Raw genomic sequence first — 22,941 nt, forward strand, 5'->3', positions numbered from 1 at the left:
CCTAAAGCAGATGCCCAATGATGACCGTCTAAAAAAACTCCAGCTGTACTCTGTGGCATATTGTCTACTCAGAGGTGATCTTTGCTTAACATACAAGGCCATGTCAAACCCTGAGTTGTTGGACATGCTCCACTTAAAGAAATCTCAATTCCCTCAGAGCCACACGTTCTAGGGACCTAAACCTTGTTACCACAATAAACAGAACATGCTGGAGGGATAGATTCCTGTCTCAGAGACTTCCCATACTCTGGTACAAACTACCTATCTAGATCAAACAAAGCTCCTCATTAGCACTCTTCAAGAAAAATCTTGATGATTGGATGGGAGATAGGAAATTTACCCCGGGGATCACTTCTGTGTCTCTGCTTGACAGCGGCACAGGAAAATAATTTTCTTGGGTGGCAAAAGCCAGGGTACCATTTGGCTAGGCTTATATAGGCCCTAGGGCCAATAGCCTAGTACCTACCTATGAACCTTGACAATTGGATGGGAGATAGGAAATTTACCTCGGGGATCATGTCAGTCGTCCTGCTAGACAGGAGTCCAGGGAAGTAAATATTGTGGGAAGAAATATCCAGGGAATTGTTATGGCTAGGCTTGTATAGGCCCTAGGGCCGATAACCTAGTACCAACCTATGAACCTATAATGTTGCTTAGGTTATATGATACATAGTATTATATGTGAAGTATAATGTTTGTTAATGTTAATTTAGTACAATTTGATTACTTTTGTGTAAATGTAAATTTGCCTATGCCACAACTGATTATTCAATAAACATTTTGAAAAAAAGAAATAAAAAAAAGAAATACAACATGGCTTTACGCCTCAGCATAGCACCGCTACTGCTCTACTACATTTTACCAATATAATAAACCAGCATAGAAGCATGGTCTGCTTGTGTTTGCCATGTTCTTAGATTTGTCAAAGGCATGTAACACTGTCTCACAGCAGCAACTGCTCATTCAGCTCTACTCAGAGGACTTTCACAATACTCCTTGTCATTATTTCTTAGTTACCTATCTGGAAGGTAACAAGACATTAAATGACAACAAACCTACTCATCCTTTCAACCAGTTACTACAGGTGCCCCTCAGGGATCTGTCCTGGGTCCTCTCCTTTTTAATGTATTTATAAATGATCTCCACACCTCCACTCACCATTCTCGTATACTTCAGTGTGTGGATGACTCAACATTAATATGTGCGGCCTTAACAATAAATAAGCTCCAAGACATTACCCAAAAATCCTTCTCCTCTGTAGAAACCTGGCTCAAAGGATCAAACCTCCTACTCAACCCCAAGAAAACTAAGCTAATGTTTTTCACCTCAAAATGTAGACAAAATCAAAAGCAATCTTTTACTATAAAGTCAACAAATAATACTGTCATTGAAACTGTAACGCACAGTAAACTTCTAGGTGTTATAATAGATGACAGTCTCAAATATTAGCAGCACACCATTAAATCTGCACACCAGAAGCTAGGGTCCCTTTATAGGGAAAAAACTGGATTCCTTACAGATACTGCAAGAAATACTGTTGCCGCCACTTTTTTATTGCCAACTTTCTTATACACTGCTCCTGTCCGAACAAACTTAAACAATAGTCATCAAAGGAAACATGCCTCCTCCTACAAATTTAAAATAGCTAAATTCGCCACCAGTCTCACTCATAGGACCCACCACTGTCATAGCTTAAAACAATTAAACTGGCTTGAACTGCACAACTTCCTAACATATTCACAACTAACTACAGCACACAAACTCATTCATCATCCAGAAAAATGTCCTGTAGTACAAAACCTATTACTGCCTCTGTTCTAGTAACAAATTCTTAATACTCACAAATAAGTCAAATAATGTTTCAGGAGACTTGCTCTACTCCCAATAAGTTGCTAAACTCTAGAATGGTATCTCCACACAAATCAAACTCTCTGACAGACTCAATAGTTTTAAAATGTTGCTTAAACAATATCTTAACCAGTCTTGGTCCTGCATGTGCTCATTACCAGGTTAAGACTTTGTGCTCACTGTACAATACTCTCCAAATATTCTCTTTAAACAGAATATTCTCAACCTGTCACTGAAATGACAAAATAATGTTTATACATAACTACTGTCTGTACAATGCATTAAGTTTCACATAGGTTTTCATTTTAGTAAACTCTACATCTGTAAAATCTTAGAATGTATAAATGTAACTACTGTATGTGTATAAATGTAAACATAAATTTAACTACTGTTTTTAACTGGAGATAACTATAATGCAATGTAAACAAATTGAACTTTTCTCCCTGAGCCTCCACTGGAAATGGATATTACCCAATCGGACCTTCCTGGTAAACAAAGACAAATAAATAAGTAAATAAATAAATAATTACACTAGGTTATAGGTGCAGTGATGCAGGGTGTGGCAGATCAGGTGATATGGGTGGGGGATGCAGGACAGGTGACACCTGTAGCATTACAACAGGTTATGCGTGCTACAGTGACAGACCAGGTGATATGGGGACTACAGGACAGATAACACCTATAAACTGTAGGTTATAGGCACTGTGCTGTAGAATGTGGCAGAGAGTGTACACCTCTAGCTGTAATGCATTGCCATGGCCAGCCTTCAGGAGACTGCACAGTACCTCACTGCTACTGAAATAACCATAAACAGTGGGACAATGACAGGGCTGCACAGTATGATGTCATGATATATGTAACAGACATGTTCTGCTATGAGCTAACGCAGATTCAGCCAGGGTTCAGAGAGGTTCTAAAACAGAGCTGCACTACTGAATTTCCATCATGTCTTGTAGTGGAAGAATTGAAATGACTAGCATTTATGATCCTCTGCCTCTGTCACCCATTTTGTGTTATACCCATGACATTTGCATTAAATACATTGCATTATATCTTCCAAGTGTCAGAGGCTTATCTTTCATTCTGTATATTCTGAGAATCTATACCACAACACTTTTTATGTAGCTCACCATGTTCACCTTTATGGTGTATTGCTTTGGACCACTTATGTGTGTGTTCTGACATACTGCTTTGCATTTCTACTCCTCTGTTCATTCTTTGTACGATTTGTGCGCTGTGTGCATGTGTGTGTCCATTTCTTATTCTCTGACTAGTCATCATGCAGTCCTTGTACATGTCACGTAGCTTTTATTTATTTTAGTACTGTACATTTTCTGAAATTATGATACTCTTTGAACAGCATAGTAACTTGTGATTCAGTACTCTTGCGTGATTTGTGCTTTGCAGGGTCCCACAAACTTTCTTCTGCCAATAACTGGAAGTAGCAAAAATCAATACACTTTCTACTCCCTTTTGGATGCATAAGTGCTGGCATTGTGTTTCCATTATATAACAGAAAACTCAAAATCCCCACCCATTACGTATGGCCTTCTCAGACATATTTACAACTGCCCGGCTGTTTATGTGCTTTGTTGTTGAGTGTGACATGTTCTTTGTCCTGCCTACACATAGATGTGCCATTGTGCATAATTTGGGAGCTGGCTACTCCTCTAAGTTGTAAAGCAGGGCATGCTTTTGCTATCCTTCTCCAAGTAACGCGTCAATGTCCTCCTTTTGTTGTATCTTTTGTGCTGCAGTGCGACCTCTAAACATAATTGTTCTAACTCAAATCATGTTCATCACCTGTTCCTAATTGTACAATTTCACACTATTTGCAGGACATATTGATCACGCTGCATGCTGAACAGGGCCGTAGCAACAAAGAAAGTGGTCCCCTCTGAACATAAGTATGGGGCCCTTTGCTCTATCCCTCTGAAATTAACATTTTATTGGCCACACTGTCCACACACATCAACAAATGCCTTAAGACCAAGCTAAAAATAATCCTAAACTACTAGAGCTAAGTGCTTACTCAAAACCAAGCTAAAAATAATCCCAAACTACTAGAGCTTAGTGCTTACTATAGTGTAACTATAATAATAAATCCAGTTCTTCAAATACATAAATATGCACATCAAAAGACTGCTTTCACCCAATTAACTCACGCATGTTGTAGTCATCTTTAATGAAATACATGAAATGTAATTCTAAAAGTTGCATTGCAGTGCAGTTGCTCCATGACGGTTCATTTAGCATAGTGCACACAAAATTACATACAAATTATTAACAAAACATGTCTGGAACAGAACAGGGTGACACATGTCTTCTTAGCATGCTAACATATATAAAGGGTTCATATTATGTATACATAGGCCTACAGTGTACATGTACTCCATACACCAGTAGCGTATTTACGCAAAGTGCTTCTTTCAAGCTTTTTTTTCCGCAAATTGGTTAATCAGTGCGTCACAGTCCAGAGATCTGGCAGCCTAGTTTTCGATTGAGATAATTGCAAACACAGAAAGCCTGTCATCTGTCATGGTTGAGTGCAAGATATTCTTGATCAGTTTAATCCTGCTGAAGCTCCTTTTAGCACCAGTGACAGTAACTTGTGTGGTCAGAAGAATTCTGATCCAAATGCAGAGATTTGGATATACCTCCAGAAGGCTCTTCTTGTATATATGTACGTTAAAACATTGTTTGCCATGACAAGTCCTCTCTCTTTCTCGATGACATAAATAAAATGATTCAATTCCATTATGAGTTTGTTTGCTGAAGCAATATAGCCTGTGTGCATGTTTATCCCTTGTCAGCACTAGGCACAGATGTCACCATACAAACAATGCCATGCAGTCTAGTGCTTTGCTTCAATTGGTTATCTTCTTTAGTCATGTAAAGTATACCATTGTTATTCATTGCTTTTCTAATACTATGTAACATTCTGAAAACCATACATTTCATGAAGAAAAGATTGAAAATAAGATGAGAAAATCAGAACATTCTGGGAAAATTTGGACAGTTAAGAGGTATGAACTAGGGCATTTCAGAGGCAGACAGATACACACACACACACACACACACACACACACACACACACACACACACACACACACACACACACACACACACACACACACACCCCTCGTATTTGTTCATGTGTCCATGGTCCTCAGTTCAAACAAGATCTTGTATTCAAAGTCTGCATGCATAGAAGATGAAAACATAAGCAACAGGTAGCACAGACACAGAAGTAAACAGGTCACACAGATACAACATATGTGTTGACCAGATGCAAAGGGTGTTCTTAAAGAAGAATGTAGCCTTGGTCAGCTATGCTGGATCCATCTCTGCCTTAACAGAGTTTTTGACTCTGTCACCTTCTTTGCTGACTTAACTCCTCACTTGTATTTTATTAAAGACTGTTTTTGCAGAGTAACATGGTTGATTATCTAAGCTGTACAGTATACCCAATGTTGCTAAGTTAAGCACTTGAGAAAAAAACAGTCTTTGACTGAAGATGTTAGCAAACATCTATATGAGTAACAAAGCAGCCATAGTTTGCAATGTTAATATTTGAGAGTGTGCAACATGTTACATCCCAAAAAATGAATTTGTAGACACGGCTGGTACAATATGTGTCACATTTCTCCATGCTTATGTACACAAAAAACTTCATTTTTGTCTCTTCCAGTCTAAAAGTGTTATATTTTGGTAGGAATGTTTCTAATAATCATTAGGTGTGTTCAATGAGTTTGAGTCTTTTAATTACAAAAGATGAGATTCGCTAAGCATGAGTAATTCATAATGAGGAAAAACCTCTTCACCTATATAGTTAATTTTACTAGCTGTTCCGTATGAGATGATAGTGTCAGATCTTGAGCTATGTTTTTTCACTTTTATACTGCTTTCACAGTGTAGACCGCAGTATGGCTCATTGTTACTAGACTAGAGCACAAGACAGAGTAAAGGAATGCAGCACAGGTGAAACTTAAAAGGCAAACTTTTTCTTATAGGTAAGTAAGAGTATGTAATTTATTTTGAATTAGATACCACCAAGTTGTTTGACCATTCAGACTGGGTGATAAGGCCGAACTTTCAAATGTTAGAGAATTTTCATATTAAGCAACATTCTGAATTCCAAACACAGAATATAGATGGAGGAATCCACCAGTGACTTGCTGCATACAGAAGAGGCCTATGCATAATTCATGGGGAGTCTCTGAAGCAACACGTCAGTAAACTATCTGGCATATATTGCTTCAGAGACTCCCCATGAAGCAACATATGCCAAGAAACTGTCTGAACCAATCAGAGGCTCTTGTTGCAGTGTGATTAACCAGTCACTCAATCTGTCAAATACGACTCAAATTCCAATGGAATTCTCTTTTAGAGGAAGTACTTGGATTGCACTAGTCACATGGTAACACTGCTGGATTGCCAAACCTGGTTTATAACAGGGAAATTTTGTTAATGACCATAACTTTTAGGATTAGTTTGTCAGCTGGCTTTTACACATCATATCATCCAGTGTCTTCAGCAAAAACAATATGTTTGCAATAAGTACATATTAATGTGACATTGAAAGCTATTCTGCCTCTGAATGAACATTGCTTATGAAACTTTGTAGTTAGTAATATTTCAAACATCCTTTGTTTTTCATTGGTAAGATCAAATAAAGTTGTAACAAAAAAAAAAAAAAACTGGAGACAATCCAACAGTTGCCCATAGTGAACCAGTACTGCTTTTGAGGAGTAAACTAGACATCGTCAGAACTAAGTACATCAAAGTTAATGTGTTGCACATGCTCTCTGAAAAGTCACATGACCATAAAACATTTTAAATGCCAGACAGAAATAATCAAACAAATGTGCAGCCAGACATAAGACATTAAAAACAGATCCTAAATACTTTGATAAAATCAAACACGTGATTAAGTCAGATTTCAGCTTTCAGTGTGAATATTTCAAAAATAGTACTGGGGTATAAGTGGGGTGACTTGTGCTCCCATCTTTGCCAATACTGTGTTATGCTATTGGAAATAAGTCTATATTTTTGTGATTAAATATAAATGATTTCTGAAAATGTACAATCATTTTTGGATGACTTTTTTTTTTGTTTGCTTGACAGGGTACAGTCTCATGGAGTCATTGAATGTCTACATGTCCACTGACTTTTTTCAAGTTCACATTTAAAGTGAAAGATTGTGGTATTGCTTTCTTAGATATTTTTTTAGTACTGTAAAAAAACAAACAGCCAAAAGCTGATAAAGACAATGAAAAAAACACAACTAGCAGCAGTTGTAAAATAGTTTACTAGCACCAAACAAACATCTGGTATCTTGGTCTTTCACCTTCAAGGATATACATTGAAGTGCTCATACATAATAAATGCCAAGTGAACCCCTCACTTATTACACTATTAATTGCAACCAATTAAGTTCTTAAAGTGCACAATGATATTCTACATAATGTTCACTTTACTTTACTAATAGAAAACATTGCAATGTGATTTAACCATCAGTATTTAAATACAAAATAAAAATATTTAGCATCTAACATATTTATTAAACATATTTACTGAATATGTTTAGTAAATATTTTTATTAAACATTTAAACCTAGCTGACTTAAAGAATTGAACAACACCTCATGTTAAATTAACTTCTAAATTTAGTCCCCTAGGAAATAGTGTACCATAGTTTAAAATCATCTTACTTTCTAATGAAATCAACTTTTGATTCAAGTCACCTCCTCTAGATAACATAGGACTAGCAAGGATGCTAAAGAAAAAAAGAACTGTCATCCACCATGTGGGCTGCAGAACTGTTCACCTACTGGCCTTCTAAAATGTCTATTCCAAATGTCTCCCAAATGTTCTAATATTCTTACCTTGACTGCTCTCTTAGTTTGTCCAATCTATCACTTGATGACCTCACACCCACAACCCACTATGTACACAACCCCACAAGACTTGCATGTGAATCTACCCTTAGATTCAAAATTTCGTCCATTAATAACAGTGCTAGAAATGTTTCTAATCCTTCTAAATTTACAATTTCCACAAGCATAGGACCCTGCCATCCCCTTATCTACACTATATAATGGAATATTTAATAATCCCTTTAAATTTAAATATCTGCTATAGGAGAATGTGACCATTCCAGGAAATAAATGACCCATTGTTTCATCCAGACACACAATGTGCCAGAATTCTTGAATTAAGTTCCTCATAACTATTTTACAACTGCTGCTAGTTGTGGTTTTTTTTATATTTTTTAATACAAGGATGTGGATAAGGGTGATATGAATCTGACCTGAAAGGAAAAGTACTTATTCTTATTTGCATTTTGACAGCACATGCATGTTAGCTCATAAAGAAAGTGTTGTTAAAGGGTAGTGTGTGTGTGTGTGTGTGTGTGTGTGTGTGTGTGTGTGTGTGTGTGCGTGCGTGCGTGCGTGCGTGCGTGTGTGCGTGTGTGTGTGCATGTGTGTGTGTGTGTGTGTGTGTGTGTGTGTATGTGTATGTGTGTGCGCGCGCGTGTGTGTGTGTGTGTGTGTGTGTGTGTGTGTCTGTACTGATCTCAGAAGAGGAAAAGTTTCATGCACAATGTGATCACTTGAGAACAATGCTTGCCAAAAAGAAAGTACACCCCAAGCTCCTTGATGAAATAATGTTGGTCTTGGTAGGGGTAACAAAAATATGCTCCTATTCTGAATAAGCCACGGGATGGCAAAATTCAGAGCAAGACTGACAACTTATCCAGAACTATGATTTATTTTATTTTATTTGTTTTCTGGGGTAGAGCAATTATCCCCATAAACCTTTTTCATTCTCAGTCCAGAATTGGTGTCTGGAAAAGTGACTTGCTCAGAGTCTTACAGTTAGCCTATGTAGGCTGAGGGAATCAAACCTTGCACTTCTGGACCACAGGAAAAAAGCTCCTTAATCAGCTCTTTGGTTCTGCAATATTCTGTTGATTCAGGGTGGGACATTTTGGTGAGAAACTGGGACTTGGTTAGTAATAATAACCCAGATCTCCAGAAAAAGGAGTTTCAAGTTTTCCTTACAAATCTGCCTATAACATCCAAGTCATGTTTCAGAGGCATGACATTAAGTACATCAACAATAGAAGAAAGGCTAATTGTGGAATTTGATCTTACTGATGCTTTATATCTGAAGGGTGAAATATGGTTGGGCATAGCTATCCTGAATTAATACCCGTGCAGGTAGCTTTAATTGTAATACTAGTAATGTTATTAAAAACTGCCCTGTGTTCAAACCATCTGGCATTTTATGTTGATAAGGACAGAGGACAGACTTAACAAACACTTATATGAGCATCTTAGAAGTATCAGGAATGATAACAACACCAGGACACTATTTAAGCATGCCTTTATACATAAAGATTTTCTTTTTTTTTTTTTATATTTAAAAGGGTAGTCAAATGCCATAGGGAAGGAAACTGGGATACTTTACTATTAAAACAGATAACTGCACTGGCAGATTTTACTGAATGCTGAAGTCCTGCTTGGTTTGAATGATTACTTGTTGCAGACTGAACAAACAGCGTATCACAAACCATGAATTTGTCATATGTTTATTTTAAGTGGGAGATTATGCTGTTTACTTTCATTCTGATGAAATTCATTCTAAAAGGAGTGAAAGGGCTAAATAAATTGTGGCTTTCCTTACATTTTTTGCAGATTGGTGACTTTTTGCTTTTCTGTTTCATTTAGACTTACAAATGTCAAAGTTTAGCTGTACAGAACTTTAACAGATTTCTAATAGACATGTATTAACCTAAACTAAGGAGTGAACCAGAATTTACCTTCAGTTGTCAAAAGAGGCCTTTGTATTCAATAATCAGCTCCCAGCCCCCCTTTACATTTTTTGCACATCTTCCAAAACTAAAACAAATCTTGCAGGAAGCAGAATGTTTTTAAGAGCATTATTTCCAAATTAACATGGAATATCATAATTGTGCTCATACAGCCATTTTCTTAGAGACCTCTTATTTTTTCCATCATAAGGTGATTTGTATGTCATCCCCTAAGCAAAATAAACCACCTCCTACAGAACTACAGCTGTAGAATTTAGTAGGTCTAATTGTAAAATTAATGTTATTTAAAAATGAGACAGCCATTATTAAAATATAATCAGAATGATTACAACACCCACATTTGTAAGTTCCTTTTTCGAGTAATAAGTCCAGCAATGTCAATGATTCGTTTTCCACACAATTACATTGCTTGGGGAAAAGGTTGCATAACTAAAGAAGTTTGCAATGGGGCAACAGTTATTTTAATAAATGTATTAGACATGACTGTGTTCTTAAGGGCATAAAGACCTGGAAATATACTAATGTTGTTGCAGAAGGATCCAAGCTTCATGATGGGTCACTTAAACTTTTTAATAAATGTAGATGTGACCTTATGAGACTAACGATTAGAGAAAATAAACAAAAATATTAATGGAAAAATATTTACCCTTTTTTTGGCAAGATTAAACTTCCTGAAAGTGCTGATCTGCAAGAACCAGAACAGTATGAGTGTGTAATGGACTTAAAGTACCATCCTGATTCTACCACCATTAGAAACATTATTAAACATACTCGTGTATTCTTTCTCATGCAGATGACTTGGCGGAGATCCTCAGAATCCAACATTGTTTTGTTTATAAAAAGGGACATGACATTGAGGATAATCCTGAACGCTGTAAAGCCACCAAAATGGATGCATCAAGGAACATCATAGCATTCAATAGAATGTGCAGAAAAAGGGGCATTTTTATCACCTAAACAAATATTTTCAAAATGACCCTTCACTATAAATACATTTTTTGTATTTATGTGTGCTGTTTTTAAACACCTTTATTAAATTATCACTAAATATATAGGCAAACATATATTAATAATTATAAAAATAACAATGACAGCAATAATAATGAAAACAAACCATATAACATGTTTCCAGTTGCAGACATTATATATCACATGTTCTTTTTGAAAATTATCCTCAGTCCAGCATTACATAATATGTTCAATTCCTGACTTTCCTTAAACCTCACTGCTCCTCTAATGTGTGCATTATTCCCATAATGTCACTTTATTTCTATGTAATTTGCACCTTCACTTTTTTAACGATCCCACTTTCAGTTCTTTATCTCTGCTACAATATTCAATATTTCAAATAGAGTTGATTTAGAGTTTCTATTTTATAGTTATTGTTTTTTTTTTTTTTTTTTTTGGCAGCCACCAGAATTAAACATACTCTGTCTAGACAAATCAGATCCTACATCTCAGCTCAAAAGAATCATTTTCTTAGTCATACCCATTTACACACCCAATATTTCTGATAGATTACTCTGTACAGAATTTTAAATCTACCAACTCACACACCCAAAACATATGTTCCCAGTTAACTATTTCTTCCCCATCATACATCCAACATTTACAATCTGCCCCACTAATTATCCCTTTTTAACAACAGCTTCTATTATAGATTCACATAAAACCTCTTCCCGAGCACATTGTTCACTTTGGCTTTCCCTATCCCTTTTTGTTTACTTATACTTTGATATCAGTCCCTCGTAGGGAAGGCCATCTATAGCCTGCATTCCAAGATATCTTTGTGTCCTCATCTCATTCTATTACTTTTCCACTTGCTAGTTATTTGCTCCCAATGCCTTGGTTCCTTTGCCAGTTTTCTCTAGTAAATTCCAGCTCCCTCTTGTCTTTTCTCTGTAGCCCAGCTTGCAGTCATCCCTATTAACAGAATCTCTTTTCTCCATTCTCATTTTGGCTTAGTTCTTATAATTCTTTCTGCTACTTTATGAATAAAATTTTATTTTCCTTTAGAATCTGCAACTAAAATCCTACTGTTCTTATTTCTTGAACCCTCCCTTCATCATCATCCCTTTCCACTTTGAATTATAACTTTCGGCTTGTGTATATATATTATATATATATATATATATATATATATATATATATATATATATATATAAGCCTTAATTGTATAGGTCTAAAAATTCCTTCAATCGGGTATTCCTAAACCACCTTATTCTATTGGAAGGATCAATTTATACCACTTTACCTATGCTCTCTTCCCCTCCCAGATAAAGTCTTTCAACTTTGTATTAATTAGTGTCCACAACTTCTCCTCTGGTTGATAAAAATATGCTTGATCTGTATATAAATCTAAGGGGGTAAAAACATTTTCACTGCTTGTATCTAACTGTCCATCTCCATAAACAAGAGCTTCCAGTTTTTTTTCACTACCTTCCCACATATTCTTAGCTGCCATAACAAAAACCTTTTTAATCCATACCCCTAAATAATTCGTATAATCATCTTTCCAAAAATATGGGTATTACTGAACCACTTCATGTGTGGCTACATAATTTACAGCTAAACCCTTTGTTTTATCTTCATTAATTTTATATCCCAAAAAAGATTTGAAACTGTCTCAAAATGTTCCACAACACTGAGATGTCATTTTCTGGTTTTATGAGGTACAAAATATTGTTTGCAAATAAAGCTAACTTTTCTTGATTACCATACCAATTATAGCTTAGAATGTCTGAGCCCCTAATTTTCTGTCAGTGGCTCTAAGTATAAAGCAAATAACAAAAGGGGAAACAGGACATCCCTGCCTGGATTCTCTATTCAGACACAACGTATCAGATTCCCACTTTAATTCTTGCCTTTAAGACTTCATATATCATCCGCGTTAACTTCATTATCGTATCAGGGAATGAAAATGCTTCCATTATCCTATTCATGAAATCTCAGCTTCCTCTGTAAAATGCTTTTTCTGAATCAAGATCCACCAGGAACAGTGGTATTTTCTTACATTCTGCTTCCCACTAGATCATAATTACTATACTAATATTCTAAAATATTTGCCTCCCTTTCCAAAATCCATATCTATCAATTTTGGCCACACATTTCCCGTTCTTTTAGCTATAGACATAAACACTTTATAATCATGGTTTAATGAAATGGGACTATATGATGCTAGGACTGATGGTCTTTACTATCTTTTGGTATTACAGCCGCCACTGCTTTTTGCCAAGACATTGGTGCTTCATCTTCTTTAAAATGCTAAGCAAAACCTTACAGATCTTTTTCACTTTCTACCCTTCTAATTTCTAAACTTCTACAAGAATACCATCTGTTCCTGGTGACTTTCCTTTAGAATGATTATACATTACCCCTTTTATCTCATCGCCTCCTATCTTAACGGTTAATTGTTCAGCCTCATCTACCTCTAATCTTCTCATACTCAAGTTTTTCCATAAATATGTCCATTTGTATACTTTCTTGATTTCTACATTTCTCTGCTTTATACAAAATAGCTGTGGTATCTCTACAGGATCTTTGGTTATTTTTCATGTTATAGGTTCTCTAAGTTTGGTGATAATCCATTCTGCTTTCTGTTGTCTAAGTATGTGCTAAAAGTTTTTGTGGTATGGAGTTATTATCAAAAAACAGTTGCTTAACAGCAATCATGCATATTATCTAGATACTCCCTTATTTTCCCTTTAGCACTCTGCAGTTAACAAGTAGGTGGGAAAGCACCAGTGTCTCATTTAGACATCATTAGCCTGCATTTGTATCTTAGTTTTTACTGGTGCATGATCAGAAATAGTTATTGGATGTGTGTTAAAGCTTTCAATTAAATGCACATGTTCCTACGAAATATAATTTCTATATAGTTTAGCATGTAACATGAAGAATGATATGTAAATTCTCTCTTTCCAAGTTCTTACTACTGAATTCACATCTTCCATACCAAATATTTTCATAAATTTCTTCAAAAAATCTACCCTGTTTTGTTATTTTCCCTTCTAGGTCCCCAGATACATCCTCACTGTTGGAAATCAAATTCCAGTCCCCACCTACAAGTTATATTCCTTGCTGAAAGCACACTGTTTCTCCAAAAACATTCTTAAACTCCATAACAACAATTTTTGGTGTAATATAAATACATGCCAGTGTAATCCCCTCCTTTGTCTGTAGCTACTTACTACCACAAATCTACGCTTAATTTTTTCCTCTTCTATCACTATTGGAGCTCACCCAGCAATGAATATAATTATTCCCATCTTCCTCAGTCCCTGATAATAAGTTGAATATCCATCGTGAAATCCTTTCTTTATCAAATCAACATGCCTATTTCTTTCCAAATGTGTCTCCTGTAGCATTGCTGTTTGTATTCTCATTTCTTAATGTAATTCAAAATTCTTAATTTTTTTGTCAATAACTGTAAGGCCATTTATATTCCAAAATAATATGGATAGCATAGCCATTATGATAAGAAGTTATTGTTCTTACCTATTTTATATGACAACATTTTGAATATGTGTTTCCAACTTTTGTGTTGCATGCACAGTGATGTTTGACAGGTTGATCTTTTTACAGCTGTTTCTTGTCATCTCCATTTAACCTATATCGCATATTTTCAAAACATTTTGTTTTAATGAAAACCCTCAAACAAAAAAACTAAATTCATTTTAGAATAACCATAACCTGTTACCTTAGAACAAATACACAAAAACTAGCTATACCTATATGCATTACATAACCTAAAATTAAGGCTACCTATGTTAAAGTGCATGTTACAGCCTGTGTTCCCACTTACAAATTGCCTTATTGTTTTATATATATTCCCCTCTCAGATTTGACTGGCTGTCTTTAAATAAAATGAAATTATATACTGTTCTTTTAAATGTGTTGAAGTAATAAAGTTGCAAGGAAAGCTGCTATCCCTTATTCACTTCCAATAATTTCAAACTTTATTTTTTACTGAACCGCTTGTCCTTATACTGTTAAATTTTATATTTTCTCAGCAAACAGTGCTCAGAAATCAAAAGATCAATTGCTTGTACCTGCATACATTTCATCTCCATGGAAACATAAGAACAGAATATGCAACTGACTTCAACTGCAGACTTCTTAAATCCTACTGAACATTGTTAAAGGAAAAAAGAAAACAAGCTGTCATTGCATACGAAGGAAAATTAGTAGTCATGCCATTCATCATACTGCCCTATGTTTCAAGCCTACATGCTTCAAGAACACATTTGTTTTTAGATTAAGCCAAGGGCATTAATCCAGCCATTCACCTATACAAAAATAAGAAAAAGCATCACAGCTCTACATGTAATTTAAACAAGTGAACTTTTACACCCCATTTCCCACCCGACAGCCCATGATTGCAACATATTAACTTAAAATTGCTTTTGTCCAGCTTTTCTTCTCTTTTTACATTGCAATGCCTATATTTCTTAAAAGTAAAAAAAAAAAGTACTTGCTTACTTTAATATCTTTATCACATACAACAAACACTGAAATGACTTACCTTCACTCCTTATTTAACATACTCCTGACTACATATTACACAAATCTGTTTTACTATATAACATACAGTTTATATTATGACATATTTTATGCAAATACTATTAAGAACATTTTTTTCCTTTTAATGTCCTTCTAAACATTAATGGCATAAATTGAGGTATATGTTTACAGTCACTCACAAGTTTAACAAAGTCAACAAATGTCAAATCTTTTTCAGCACTTTTTCTTGCAAAGCCATATTTCATACATGTGATTGATGGTTTATAATCTCACATTTATTCACTAATTTCAGTGCTGCTGGTCTTCTTGTTCATCTCCATCTCCAGACTCTGGTTCAAGTCCACTGTATTCCCTATTCTTCTAGTCAAATCCTGTGCCATTTTACTATCTGTCTCAATCATTTTCCTTTAGAACATTGGACTGGCAAAATCTCTCTATAAAATTTATTGTCAGAACAATGAGAAATAAAGTTCTATTCTATTTGATGGCTCGCTTTTTGTTGGATAAACTTTTGTATTTCCTCCTTAACCTGTTCTGCATCAAAAATGTATTTGATCCTCCAGGAAAACAATATTCTGAAGACAGCTGGATACAACAGTTTGAATCTCATGCCTGTCTTTCAATATTTCCTGATTGCTAGGGTAAATTTGCTTTTCTTCTGCCTGGTGTGCAGTCACTAATTTTCCACAAACTCTCTACTGTCTCTAATTTATAATAATTTACCCTTCTGCCACAGTTGTGTTAGGATCATGTCTTTCTGCTGTTATGATTGCATCTTTACTAATAACTAATATACGCCTTGGATGCTTTCACTTGGCCAGGTTAGAGCATACTGTCAGTGGCCTTTCTATTAAAAAATTCTGCTGTGGAATACCAGACCAGTTGCTTATTTGTGCTTTTATAAAATTAAAACAGCCTGTTGCTTCCAGTTTCTCTGGTACAGCAGAAAATCTCAGTTTTTTCACTTTGTGTTCTGTCTTCTAACTCTACCATTTTTGAAACCACTCTTCTTGAGAAGTTTCTTAATTAGCCAATCTCTTCTTCATCTCAATTTCTGATTTTTGCAGTTTTATCATTTCTTCTGAATATCTAGTTAAAACTTATTCCATTTTTTCCAGCTTTTTGTTATTTCAGTTGATATAGTCCTTGAATGTTTCATTTATTTTAATCAGCTCTAAGTGGTATAGTCAGTGCATTCCATTCTGTGCTCATAGATGCTTATTGCACCACTCCACAGTATACTTGGCATTTAAAAAATAGTCATATCACTCAAGCTGCTGTCTGCCCACTTCCCGCACCAGACTTTATGTGTGTAACATTTTCAGTTGCTCAGTTAAAAACTATTACAGGTATTGTTTTTAGATTTGCAATCCTCTCTGTAAGCAAGCTATATACATGTGTTTAGAGGCAGTAATCTAGATAGTTATAGACATCATATATCTTGATAAAGCCCCAATGTTTCTAACAGGTTCAGAAAACAATTGTACTCTTTAGAGTATAAAGAGTATGCCTGGCTGGGATCCGGCCACATGCTCGACTAGCATATGTCCAAATCACAAAATAATGAACACACATACACGAAAGCGCTTAACATCGACAAGCGCTTCCTTGTATGTGTGCCTATTTTGTAGATTGGACTACAGCACGGGTAAGGGAAAATTCCCTTTTCCCCACTGTAGTGTGATGTTGGAGTGAGAATAATAAAGTAGGGGGGGGTGTGGGGGGTGCGGGGGGCGAAGCCCCCCCCCCTGCAGAAACATAGATTTTTTGTTTTGAACTACACATACACGGAAGTGCTTTTCGATGTTAAGCACTTTCGTGTATGTGTGTTCGATGTTTTGTGATTCAGACATATGCTAGTCGAGCATGTGTCCTAGACCCACCTGGCTACACCCTTGCTCTGAGTACATTTGATTTGTTTTTCCTCTAAATTAGTAAAAGCCATCTCAGTTGGGAAGGTGGCCTAATAGTTAAGGTGTTTGCCTTACAAGCACAAGGTGCAAGGTTTGAGTCTCACAAGGGATACTTGGCTAGGCTTAAAATGGCTTGCAAGGGCAGTTAGCTTAGTACTAATCTATGAATCTATGAACCTATGTAACAAAGCTGGATCTTTTACTGTATTTTGCTGAACGGCTACACGATCCTTCCCAGTCAGTACTTTCTATTTACATTTTCTAGCTGATTATCTATCAGCATCTCTAAATTTCTTTCTTTACTGGCATCCAGGCAGTGCACTTACTAGCCAGTAACTGAATTACTGGCAGAATTACTAGCTGTTATTTCTCAGTTTCTTTTTGCACAGCAGGAGAGCTGAAATTAAGCTTTTGATCAGTATACAGCCATCCTGAAAGTCTGTGTATGTTGTTTTTTATTCTCCCTGGCAAGTTTTTGCCCAGGCACTAGAATAAACTTTGATGAGTGCAGACTTGTATTTTTTTCTTTTCTTTTAACTTTTACATCTATGTATTGCTGATGTTTTCTTTTTGTTTTGTATACTTGTGTTACTTTTTTCTAGTTTTACTAACGGTCTTTTGCCATTTCTGTCATATTCATCCATCCATTCATCCTCAACCCCCTGTTCCCATTTTTGCACATGGGGTCGGGGTGTAACTTCAACGGTGACAATCATCTAACGTCAAGGTTTACAACACTGGGTGGCTAGCCTAATGCAGTAGTTCATCTGTACCACAAACCGACTCACACACAACTGCATTTTTGTCATATTGTTTTTTTTTTATTTAAATTTCTGTAACATTTGATAGAATCACTACCTTAACTAAATATCTGGAAGTGCCAGGGTAGTCTGCATAGTTAATTTTAAGGAACTTACTCTTAAAAATAATAGATTGATAGTTATAAACACCTCCCTCCCATTGCAGTTCTGGGAACCTATCATAATAACAGTATAACTATTTAGGAAGTACCTCTTCAATAATTACTTTTCGTAGGAGTAGTATAAGTAACCCACTCTGTATTAGAGACATGAAAATAAATGCTATTATCTTGCATCTGCCAGACAAATGGTTTATATATGCCTTGCCATTAGACAACTCATGCCTTACATTGTCTCCCAGCATTCTGGGTACTGGACATCCACCAATACCTACAGGACAAATGTGATCATACCCCTTGATGCAGCACATTCCAGTTAGGGTTCTATGTAATTAATTATCCGGAAAAGTATAATATTTATTATCAGTCTCAATTGATAACCTTATATTACTGACCCTGAAATCTTACCTCCAAGCTACCACATCCTTAGAAATGATCGCTTAAATAAAAAAGGTGGAGGCTCTGCTCTAATCTACTCTAACCATCTCTCTCTAATCCCTCTGCAAATCCTAACCCCACAATTCAAAAAAACTGAATTAACTGCTGGTCTTCTCAGATTGAATAGACATAAGAATATCTGCTTTATCTCCCTATATATCTCCCCAGGTGACAACATCTCTACCCTTGAAAATATTCTTCACTGGGCCTCAACCGAAATAAAATATGAAACTTACATTCTTGGCGACGTAAATATAGACTGGAATAAAATCAACTCACCTTCCCCTTCTCTAGCCATTAACCTATACAACTTCACCCAAGTAATCCATTCAACAACTCGTCCTAACAAAATCCATCCTCCTGGATCCATCCTGGACTGGATTCTAGTTTCTCATCCCAACAAAATAATTCTCTCAGGCACCATCCCCGATACTTTTAGTGACCATCTCCCTGCCTTCACTCACCAGTCAGCTAATTCCACCCAATTTCATCACCAGTACATTCAAACTCGAAATCTCAGCAACTTTAACCCTACAATTTTCTCAAACACCTTCAAACTAACCAACTGGCAAACCCTTAATACTCTCCCCTTAGACAATGCTGTAGAACATTTCAACTCTATTTTCCTAGACACCCTAAATTGCTTAGCCCCTCTAAGAAACAAACGAATCAAAACTAACACTGCTCCTTGGCTGACAAAAGAGACTAAACAAATCATGCATCACAGAGACAAAGCCTGGAAGCATTATCAAAAAACCAAACTGCCTTCTTCCTTCCTCCAATACACCCAACTTCGCAACCAAGTAAAAAAACTAATCACTTTAGACAAAAAAAATTACTATAGTAAACTGCAGTCTAACAAAAATAAGAACCCAAAACAATTTTGGAAATCAGTTAACTCCCTTCTACACCCAGGATCCAAAAATAATCCCTGCCCAGACCCAAGTTTAACTGACAAGGAATTGAGTTCTCACTTCAACACCTTCTTCACAGAATCCCTAGCTAATCTAACCAAAACATTCCCAAACAATAATCCACCTAACATCCTCTCCTCAACACCCAATAACCTTAATAAATGTCTCTTAAATTTCCAATTCAAACCAGTTTCAACCAGCTTCATAAAAAGGCTCTTATCTAATCTTAAACCATGCTCAAATGCCCCTGACAACATACCCTCCTCCTTCCTCAAATGCGCAGCTGAAGGTATTGCTCTCCCTATTAGTATCCTGATAAACAGATCCTTAAATGAGTCATACGTACCCAAACTCTGGCGTTCAGCCTACATCCTACCTCTCCACAAAGGAGGCAAAAACACCACTATCTCTAATTTCCACCCCATAGCCCTACTCTCTCCAATATCTAAAGTTCTAGAAAAATGTGTCCACCATCAGCTTTTACCTTTCCTAAGTCAGAATCACCTTCTTACTTCCACCCAACATGGCTTCCGCCCAGGCCATAGCACCATTACTGCCTTACTAACCTTCCTTGAAACAGTCAACCGAGCCCGAGACTCTGGACTCCTTGTATCCACAGTACTACTAGATCTATCCAAAGCCTTTGACACCATCTCCCATACACACCTACTCTTTCATCTCGCCAACCTTAATCTCTCCCCACATACTCGTTCCTGGTTCTCCAGCTACCTATCTGAAAGATCTCAAGCTGTCAGATGGATGAACTCTACCTCTTCCTTCTTGCCCACACCAACCGGTGTTCCCCAGGGGTCCATCCTCGGACCCATGCTCTTCAACATCTTTATAAATAATCTACACTCTGTCATACCTGACACCACAGTCATCCAATATGCTGACGACTCCACCTTAGTTTGTGCTGCCTCTAACTTTTCTGAACTCCAGACCAAAACACAAATAGCCTTTTCCACCAAAACCACCTCTCCCTCAACTCTAATAAATCCCAAATTCTTATTTTTACCCCTTCCAGACATTCCTCATCCTTTGACAAAGATTCCTTCAAAGTCCTCAGCCAAACCAACACTGCTATAGAAGTAGTGCCTTCCGCGAAACTACTCGGCATTACCATAGACGAACACCTAAAATTCGATCTCCACATTCAACAAAACATAAAGAAAACCCACCAAAAGTTAGGTATGCTCTACAGAAACAACCAATTTCTTTCCAACTCATATAGGCACACCCTGGCAATTACATATCTTCTACCCTCTCTTCTCTATGGAGCCCCTCTTTTAACCAATCTATTTCCAACATCTCAAAACTTGAAAGTTGCTATAATAAGATCTCTAAATTCGCAACCAAATCCAAAACCTCAACTCACCACTGCCTTACCCTTAGATCTCTAAATTGGCTTGAACTTCCCAACCACCTGGACTACCTCCAACTAACCACTGCTCACAAACTAATATTTTGCCCAGACTCATGCCCTGCCTTAATAAACATCCTTCCACCATACACTCCAAACAGATCTCTGAGATCTGAACACCAAAACCTTATCTCCATCCACAAACCTAAACGTCCTGCCGGCCAACTTCTACTCTCCTTCTCTCTAGGTAAAAAATGGGACTCTCTCCCTCCTTCTCTTAGGACTATACCTAACTCTGAATCCTTCAAGACCCTACTTCTCAAATACCTGTCATCCAAATGGAAATGTTCCTGCTCTCACCAGATATAATTTCCAGGGATCTCTTTCCCTGAACTCTGCACTTCCTGGCCCTTTCTTACCTCCATGATTTTCCTGACATTTCTAACTTTCTCCTGACTCCAACTTTTTTTCAGTCTGGAAAAAAAAAAAGTTTTTGGGCACATCTATGTATTTTTGTTATTTTACTCTGCACTGTATTGCTTCATTATGTTTGCTCTTCTTGCACATTTTATGTAAATGTATTTCCTGACTGCTTGAATCTTACTCTTGTATTATACTATTAAGTTTATGTAACCATGTTTCATTGTATTGCTTGTGGAGCTTTTCTCCCCGGGCCTCCACTGAAAATGGGCACTTCTTGGCCCAGTGGACTTCCCCGGTAATCAAACTGAAATAAATAAATAAATAAATAAATAGCATGAATCCATAATTTACCTTCTTTTGCCTTATCCAGTATTTCATAAGTTCTACAGGTATTTTATTTTATTGGAATTAATGCTGAAACTATAGTTACTTCTGTCTTGCATGTAAGAACCCATCCGACCAATCTTTTTGCCTAGAGAATGATTGCCCAGCAAACTATGTAATTCCTTCCTATTGCCGACTTATTTCTTTTGGCCATTTCCTGTTAAAAAATACCTTTGGACTTATATGTAACTCCCAAAATACTGAAAGACCAAAAGACTGAAAATTCAAAACACTGAATGACAGAATCTGCCCCTTTTCCACTGTTGTACGATCCTGGAGTTGGTATATATAATTAGCAGGGGGTGTGACGGTCACAGCCCACCACATGAGGGGTGCATGGAGTCTTGCCACCCGCATTAAACATGTTTTCAGTATTTTGGGATTCAGTGTTTTAGTGTCTCAGGCTTCTGAAGTAGACACACACACACACACACACACACACACAATTAAATCACATTAATATTGTTTAATTAAAACACATTAATATTGTTTAATTAAATCTTGGAAAGTCAGAGGATGCCTGAGGAGTGGAGAAAAGGTGTTATGGTACCTATTTTTAAGAATAAGGGTGATGTGCAGAGCTGTAGTAACTACAGAGGGATAAAACTGATCAGTCACAGCTTGAAGTTATGAGAAAGAGTAGTGGAAGCTAGGTTAAGAAGGGAGGTGATGATTAGTGATCAGCAGTATGGTTTCATGCCGGGAAAGAGGACTACAGATGCAATGTTTGCTTTGAGAGTGTTGATGGAGAAATATAGAGGTCAGAAGGAGTTGCATTGTGTCTTTGTGGACCTGGAGAAAGAATATGATAGGGTGCCTAGAGAGGAGTTGTGGTATTGTATGAGGAAGACAGGAGTGGCAGAGAAGTATGTAAGTGTGGTACAGGATATGTACAAGGGTAGTGTGACAGTGGTGAAGTCTGCAGTGGGAGTAACAGATGCGTTTAAGGTGGAGGTGGGCTTACATCAAGGATCAGTTCTGAGCCCTTTCTTATTTGCAATGGTGATGGGCAGGTTGACAGACAAGATCAGACAGGAGGCCCCATGGACTATGATGTTTGCAGATGACATTGTGATCTGTAGTGAGAGTAGGGACCAGGTTGAGGAGACCCTGGAGAGGTGGAGATATGCTCTAGTGAGGAGAGGACTAAAGGTCAGCAGGACTAAGACAGAATATATGTGTGTGAATGAGAGGGAGGATAGAGGAATGGTGAGGATGCAGGGAGTAGAGTTGATGAAGGTGGATGAGTTTAAGTACTTGGGGTCAACATTTCAGAGTAATGGTGAGTGTGGAAGAGAGGTGAAGAAGACAGTACAGGCAGGGTGGAATGGGTGAAGAGTGTCAGGAGTGATTTGTGACAGACGGGTACCAGTAAGA

The sequence above is a fragment of the Protopterus annectens genome, chromosome 15.part0, assembly GCF_019279795.1.
Source record: "Protopterus annectens isolate FY-2018-M chromosome 15.part0, PAN1.0, whole genome shotgun sequence".
NCBI lineage: Eukaryota > Metazoa > Chordata > Ceratodontiformes > Protopteridae > Protopterus > Protopterus annectens.